The sequence below is a fragment of the Rhinopithecus bieti genome, unplaced genomic scaffold (assembly GCF_001698545.2).
Source record: "Rhinopithecus bieti isolate Rb0 unplaced genomic scaffold, ASM169854v2 scaffold_7509, whole genome shotgun sequence".
NCBI classification, from domain to species: Eukaryota; Metazoa; Chordata; class Mammalia; order Primates; family Cercopithecidae; genus Rhinopithecus; species Rhinopithecus bieti.
Genome location: NW_016805750.1, coordinates 1,744,903 through 1,753,303, shown reverse-complemented (window position 1 = coordinate 1,753,303; position 8,401 = coordinate 1,744,903).

Sequence of the window (8,401 nt, the reverse complement as noted above, 5' to 3'; positions counted from 1 at the left end):
CTGAGGCAGGAGGATTGTTTGAGCCCAAGAGGTCGAAGCTGCGGTGAGCCATGAGCTCACCACTGCACTACAGCCTGGGCTACAGAGCAAGACCTCATGTCATAACAGAGAAGAAGAGATCTGAACAGTAGCATGTACGTACACATAAGAAAAACCATGTGGGATTATAGTGAGAAAGCAGCATCTGCAAGCCAAAGGGTAAGGCCTAAGAAAATATCAACCCCAATGACACCTTGATGTTGGACTTTCAGCCTCCAGAATTGTGAGAAAATAAATTTCTATTGTTTAAGCTACTCACTTCGTGGTAAAGTGTTATCATGGCCCTAACAAACTAACATAGCAATAACTTAACTATCTGGGTTGGGTAACTAGAAAAAGAAGAGTAAACTAAAACCAAAGCTAGCAGAAAGAAGGAGTAAGGCTGGGCATGGTGACTGATGCTTGTAATCCCAGCACTTTGTGAGGCCAAGGCAGGTGGATCACCTAAGGTCAGGAGTTCAAGACCAGCCTCGCCAACATGGTGATACCCTGTCTCTTCTAATAGTACAAAAATTAGCCGAGCATGGTGGCAGGCACTTGTAATCCCAGCTACTTGGGAGACAGAGGCAGGAGAATCGCTGGAACCTGGGAGGCAGGAGGTTGCAGTGAGCCGAGATGGCACCACTGCACTCCAACCTGGGCGACAGAGCAAGACTCCATCTCAAAAAAAAAAAAAAGAAAGAAAAAGAAAGAAGGAATAACAAAGATTAGCATGCAGAAATACAAAACAGAAAATAGAAAAATGATAGAGGAAATCAATGAAAATAAAAGTTGATTTTTTTTTTTTTTTAAGAGACCGAGTCTCCGTCTATTGCCTAGGCAGGAGTGCGGTGGCACAGTCTCGGCTCACTGCAACCTCTGCCTCCCAGATTCTAGCAATTCTCCTGCCTCAGCCTCCTGAGTAGCTGAGATTACAGGTGCATGCCACCACGTCCGGCTAATTTTTTTGAATTTTAGTAGAGACAGCGTTTCACCATGCTGCCCAGGCTGGTCTTGAACTCCTGAGCTCAGGCAATCCACCCGCCTCAGCCTCCAAAAATGCTAGGATTACAGGAGTGAGCCAACACGCCTAGTCAAAAGTTGATGTTTTTAAAGATCAACAAAATTGACTAAGAAAAAAAGAGAAGAGTCAAATTATTTAAATCAAAAATGAAAGTGAGACAGTACTGTTTTGCAGAAATAAATTGGATAATACTATAAACAATTGTACTCCAAAAAATTGGAAAACCTTAGATGAAATGTACAAATTTTTAGAAAAACACAAACTACCAAAACTGACTCAAGAAGAAATAGAAAATCTGATTGGATCTATAACAAGTAAGGATATTGAATCAGTAATCAAAAACTTTCCAACAAAAAAAAGCCCAGGAACAGATTATTTCAAGATGAATTCTACTAAACATTTAAAGAAGTAACACAAATCCTTCTCAAATTCTTCTGAAAAAATTGAAGAGAAAAGAACACATTCTCTCAGGCCAGCAAGACAAAGACACTGAGAGAAAAGAAAACTGCAGACCACTGTTCCTTATGAACATAGACACAAAAATTCTCAACAAAATAGTAACAAATTTGGCAGTATATTTTTTAGATTTTATACCATGAACAAGTGGAATTTATTCCAGAGACACAATGGTGATTCACCATATCAAAATAAATCGATGTAGGCCGGGCATGGTGGCTCACACCTGCAATCCCAGCACTTTGGAAGGCTGAGGCGGGTGGATCACCTGAGGTCAGGGGTTCGAGACCAGCCTGGCCAACATGATGAAATTCTGTTTCTACTAAAAATACAAAAAATTAGCTAGGTGTGGTGGTGGGCACCTGTAATCCCAGCTACTCAGGAGGCTGAGGCAGGAGAATTGCTTGAACCCGGGAGGCAGAGCTTGCAGTGAACTGAGATCATGCCACTGCATTCCAGCCTGGGCAACAAGAGGGAAACTCAGTCTCAAAAAAAAAAAAAAAAAAATAGAATGAAGGGGGAAAGCCACATAATAAGCTCAAATGGGCCTGACACGGTGGCTCACGCCTGTAATCCCAACACTTTGAGAGGCCGAGGCAGGTGAATCACCTGAGGTCAGGAATTCAAGACTAGCCTGACCATTATGGTGAAACCCCATCTCTAATAAAAATACAAAAATTAGCCAGTACGGTGGCAGACACCTGTAATCCCAGTTACTTGGGAGGCTGAGGCAGGAAAATCGCTTGAGCTCGGGAGGCAGAGGTTGCAGTGAGCTGAGATCATGCCACTGCACTCCAGCCTGGGTGACAGACTAAGACTGTGTCTCAAATAATCATCATCATGATCATCATCATCATCATCATCATCTCAAATGATGCTGAAAAAGCATTTGACAATATCCAACATCAAGATAAAACACTTAGTAAAGTAGTAATAGAAACGAACGTCTTCAACATTATAAGGACCATATAAGAAAAGCCCATAACTAACGTAATCATGAAAGACTGAAGATTTTTGTCCTCTAAACTGGGAACAAGACAAGGATGCCCACTTTTACCACTACTATTTAGCATAGTACTAAGGGTTCTAGCCACAGCAATTAGGCAAGATAAAGAAATGAAAGGCAGTCAAGTTAGAAGACAAGAAGTAATATTATCTCTCTTGGTAGATGATATAATCTTATATGTAGAAAATCCTAGTGAATACCACCCAACACACACACACACACAACTGTTAGAGCTAATAAATTCAGCAAAGCTGCAGGATACAAAATCAACACATGAGAATCAGTTTCTATGTAGTAGGATATATATTTCTATATAGTAGGAAACAGCAATCTGAAAAGAAAATTGAGAAAACAATTCCATGTACAGTAGCATCAAGAATAAAATATTTAGTAAAAAATTTAACCAAGGACGAGCCAGATCTGTACATTGAAAACTACAAAACAGTGCCAAAAGAAATTAAACAGAAATATGTGGAAGAACATCTTGCGTTCATGGATTGGAAGACAATATTGTTAAGATGACGATTGTTATGGGCTGAATGTTTGTGTTCTTCCAAAACGCATATGTCTATGCCCTAACAGCCAAAGTGATTGTTTCTGGAGATAGGGCCCTTATGGAAGTAATTAATGTTGAATGAAGGTGGGGCCCTGGTTCAATAGGATTAGTGTCCCTATCCTGGCAGAGATACCCGAGAGCTTTCTCTCCCTCTGCATGCAAGGAAAGCCCATCCAAGGATATAATAAGAAGGTGGTCATGGACAAGCCAGGAAGAGAAACTTCATGAGAAACTGGCTTTTCCAACACCTACAGCTCTGGAAACTACACCTTAGTTTCCAGAGCTGTGAGGAATATCAGTTTCTATTGTTTAAGCCACCCTGTCATGGTATTTTGTTACAGTAGTTCAAGCAGACTAATACAACAATGTTCCCCAAAGCCATGTACTGATTCAGTGCAATTCCTATCCAATCCCAATGGCATTTTTTTTTTTTTTTTTTTTGCAGAAGTAGCGAAACTGATCCTAAAATTTGTATGGAATTTCAAGAGACCCCCAAATAACCAAAATAACCGAAAAACAAGAACAAAGTTGGAGGTCTCATACTTTCTGATTTCAAAACTTAATACAAAGCTACAGTCATCAAAACACTATGAGGCCAGGCATGGTGGCTCATGCCTGTAATCCCAACACACTGGGATGCCAAGGCGGGTGGATCACTTGAGGTCAGGAATTCGAGGCCAACCTGGCCAACATGGTGAAACCCTGTCTGTACTAAACTACAAAAAAAAAAAAAAAAAAAAAAAAAAAAAAAAAAAAAAAAAAAGTTCGGCATGGTGGCAGCTAATAGTATCCCTAGCTACTACTTGGGAGGCTGAGGCACGAGAATCACTTGAATGTGGGAGGCAGAGGTTGCAGTGAGCCGAGATCGCACCACTGCACTCCAGCCTGGGGGACAGAGCAAGACTCTGTCTCAGAAAACAAAAAAACAAAAACACTGTGGTCTCAGATAGTCATATAGTCCAACAGACTAGAATAAAGAGCCCAGAAATAAACCTTCTCGTGTACTGATTTTTGACAAGAATTTCAAGACCATTCAATAAGAAAAGAACAGTCTCTTTAATAAATGGTGCCTTACATAAGAAGTATATGGAAAAAGAAAAAAAAAAACAAATGGTGCCAAGGAAGCTGGATATGCACGTGCAAAAAATGAAGTTGGACCCTTGCTTTACACTATGAATAAAAATTAACTCAAGATTGATCAAAGACCTGAATGTAAGACCTAAAGTCAAACTCAGCAGAAACCACAGGGACAAATCATGATCTTAGATTTGGCAGTGGTTTCTCAAATAAGCCACCAAAAGCACAGGAGGCAAAAGAAAACAACTGTAAATTGGACATCATCAAAATTAAAAACTTTTACGCATCAAAGGACACTATCAGCCGGGCGCGGTGGTTCATTCCTGTAATCCCCTCACTTTGTGAGGCTGAGGTGGGTCTTGAGGTCAGGAGTTCAAGACCAGCCTGGCCAACATGGTGAAACCCCATCTCTACTAACAATACAAAAAAATAGCCCAGTGTGGTGGTGGTACCTATAGTACCAGCTACTTGGGAGGCTGAGGCAGGATTATCTCTTGAACCCTGGAGGCAGAGGTTGTAGTGAGCTGGGATCAGACCACTGCACTCGAGCCTGGGAGACAGAGTAAGACTCCATCTCAAAAAAAAAAAAAAAAAAAAAAAAAAGACACTATCAAGAGAGTGAAAAGATAACACAGAACGAGAAGAAACACTTGCAAATCTTGTATCTTATATATAAGGGTTTACTATCAAGCATATATATATTGCACTGTTTTCTTTGTTGTCATTGAGTTGTAGGAGTTTCATGGAAAACCCCAAAATGAGCAAAGAACTTGCATAGCTATTTCTCCAGAGAAGATAAACAAATGACCAATAGGCATATGAAAAGATGCTCAATATCACTAATTATTAGGGAAATGCAAATCTGAATCACAATGAAAGACCATCTCACAGCTGCTAGCATAGATATTATTTCTTATTTTTTTATTTTATTTCTTTATTTTTTTGAGATGGAGTCTTACTCTGTGGCCCAGGCTGGAGTGCAGTGGCATGAACTCAGCTCACTGCAACCTCCACCTCCTGGGTTCAAGCCATTCTCCTGCCTCAGCCTCCTGAGTAGCTGGGATTACAGGCACATCCCACCACACCCTGCTAATTTTTGTATTTTTAGTAGAGATAGAGTTTCACCATATTGGCCAGACTGGTCTCCAACTCCTGACCTCAAGTGATCTGCCCACCTGAGTCTCCCAAAGTGCTGGGATTGTAGGCATGAGTCACTACACCCAGCCTTAAATTTTTTTTTAATTAAAGGAAGATAAGTGTTGGCAAGGATGTGGAGAAATTGAAACTCTTTCATTCCTGGTGGGAAGATAAAATGGTGCAGCCATTCTGGAAGACAGTTTGGCAGTTTCTTACAAAGTCAAACATAGACTTACACAACTCAGCAATCACACTCCCAGGCATTACCCAACAGAGTTGAAAATTTACGTCAATACAAAAACCTTCATGCAAAAAGCAAGAACATGGTTTCAAAATACGTGGGTTTAGTGACCACGATAATGTGCAAACCAAGAATTGCCTGTTTTGAATGTGTTACTTCCTGTCTTGGAGCCTCACTTTCCCTAAATAAGAGGAAGAGCCTGGGGATTCCTGAGAGGTCTCCCGCTTTGCTGGTGAAGGGACTTGGGAGTCTGCAAACATCCCTAGATGAGTCCTGGGTGTCACCTTGACCTGGCTTCACACTTAGAGTTGCCAGGTTTAGCAAATAAAAATATAGGTCATTCAACTAAATTTGAATTTCAGATGAACAACAAGTAATCCTTTAGTATAAGTATGTCCATGTAATATTTGGAGCATCCTTCTACCGAAAAGAAAATTCATGGTTTATCTGAAATTCAAATTTAATGTATTTTATCTGGCAATCCTATTCCTACTTCTGCCCTTAAGAGCCTCCCTGCTTCCTCTCCACATCCATTCTCCTATGTTGCTTTGAAAATAAACAAGCATCAGGGACTGACACACTGATTTCAAAGTCCCTGCCACTTAAATAGATCCCTTTCATCTGCCAGGAACTGAAGATGGAAACAAGTGGGCGGGGACAAAAGAGAGCTGAGTGAAGGGAGGTGGCGGAAAGGAAAGGGGTGTTTCATGAAGTCGACCCAACCTGCTGTCTCCACTGAGGTTCGGAGGCCTCAGGGTTGTCCTCCTGCAGTGCTTCTCAACCTCGGATGCGCGTTGGGAGCTCTGAAAAATAATGCTTGGGCATGACCTGGGTGGTGGGAATTTTTTAAGCTCTAGTAATTCCTCGAAACAGCCTAGGCTGCTGTTTACTTACTGCTAACAAACCAGCCAAACTTAGTGGCAAAAATCACGGCTCCCAGCCAGGCAGCCAGGCAGCAGGCAGCTCTCATTCAGAGGCTCATGCAGCTGAGGTTGTCTTGAAAACTTCTGCTTGCACATATCTGGACTTGAGATTAACTGTCACCTGGGATCTCTGTAGGGCAGTCAACCAGATCACCTGCATGTGGCCTTTCCTTATAGTTTGGGCTTCTTTGCAGGACGGCTGTTGAGTTCCAAGGGAGCCAGGCAGAAATGGCATGACCTTTTTTAATCTAGCTTGGGATGTCGCGCAGTATCCCTTCAGCCACATTCTACTCATCAGAAGCAAGTCACTAAGGCCAGCTCACATTCAAAAGGGATGGAATTAGGCCGGGCAACATGGATCACGCCTGTAATCCCAGCACTTTGGGAGGCCAAGGTGGGCAGATCACTTGAGGTCAGGAGTTTGAGACCAGCCTGACCAACATAACAAAACCCTATCTCTACTAAAAATACAAAACTTAGCCAGGCATGATGGCAGGCGTCTGTAATCCCAGCTACTCGGGAGGCTGAGGCATGAGAATTGGTTGAACCCAGGAGGTGGAGGTTGCAGTGAGCTGAGATCATGCCACAGCACCCCAGCACTCCGGCTTGGGCGACAGAGTGAGACTCTGTCTAAAAAAAAAAAAAAAAAAAAAAAAAAACCAGGTGCAGTGGCTCGTGCTTGTAATCCCGGCACTTAGGGAGGCTGAAGCAGGTGGATCACCTGAGGTCAGGAGTTTGAAAACACCCTGGCCAATATGGCGAAACCCCATCTCTACTAAAACACAAAATTAGCCGGGTGTGGTGGTATGTGCCTGTAATCCCAGCTACTCAGGAGGCTGAGGCAGAAGAATCGCTTGAACTTGGGAGGCGGAGGCGGAGGTTGCAATGAGCTGAGATTGCACCACTGTACTCCAGCTTGAGCAAGAGAGCAAGACTTCATCTCAGAAAAAAAAAATAAAAATAAAAAATAAGGGATGAAATTAGACTTCATCTCTTGACGGGACAAATGCCAAGGAATTTGTGATCCTATGTGAAAACCACCACAGCTACCACCGGAAAAAAAGTCTCCAGAATACATTCTCCTGTCTACACTCCTCCAGCCCAACGCTGCTTACCTGGAAAGTCCAGCGGCCTCTGCAGGGTCTCCCTGCCTCCCATCTCCCACCCCAGGCTGCCCTCCACACTGCAGCTGGAATCTCGAGCCCAGAGGGTGGAGTCCAGGGCCCCCACGGGCTGGTCTTTGTGTCTCCAATTCATTCGCATCCTCAAGCTCCCAGGCAGAGCCAGACTCAGTACAAGCAGGTGCTCTCCTGGGCCATGCATGTGCCTAGCTCCTGCCAGACAGGCACATCATCCCTTAGTAGGGAGCCACAAAACTCCCCAACTCCCACCCTCCTCCTTCAGGATCTTACCCAGACCCCTCTCCAGGGAAGCCTTCTCTGAGCACCCCCAAGGTGGGTCAAGCTCAGCTCCCTGGCCTTTCCTTTGCAATGTGTACATCATTTCACACATTTTCTTTTAACGTTGTACTGTAGTTTAACACATATGCAGAAAAGTGCACAAATCCTTAGTGAATTTTAACAAAGTGAGCAAGCTTGTATATCCAGCTCTCAGGTCAAGAAACAGAACATTTCTAAGGGTGGGCAAGGTGGCTCATACCTGCAATCCCAGCACTTTGGAAGACTGATGTGGAAAGATCACTTGAGGCCAGGAGTTCAAGACCAGTCTGGGCAACATAGTGAGATCCCTTCTCTATAATTTTTTTTTTTAAATTAGCCAGGCATGTTGACACATTCTTGTAGTCCTAGCTACTCAGGAGGCTGGGGCAGGAAGATTACTTGAGTCCAGGAGGTTGAGGCTACAGTGAGCTATAATTGCACCACTGCACTCCAGCCTGGGCAACAGAATAAGATTCTGTGGAAGGAAGGAAGGAAGGAAGGGAGGGAGGGAGGGAGGGAGGGAG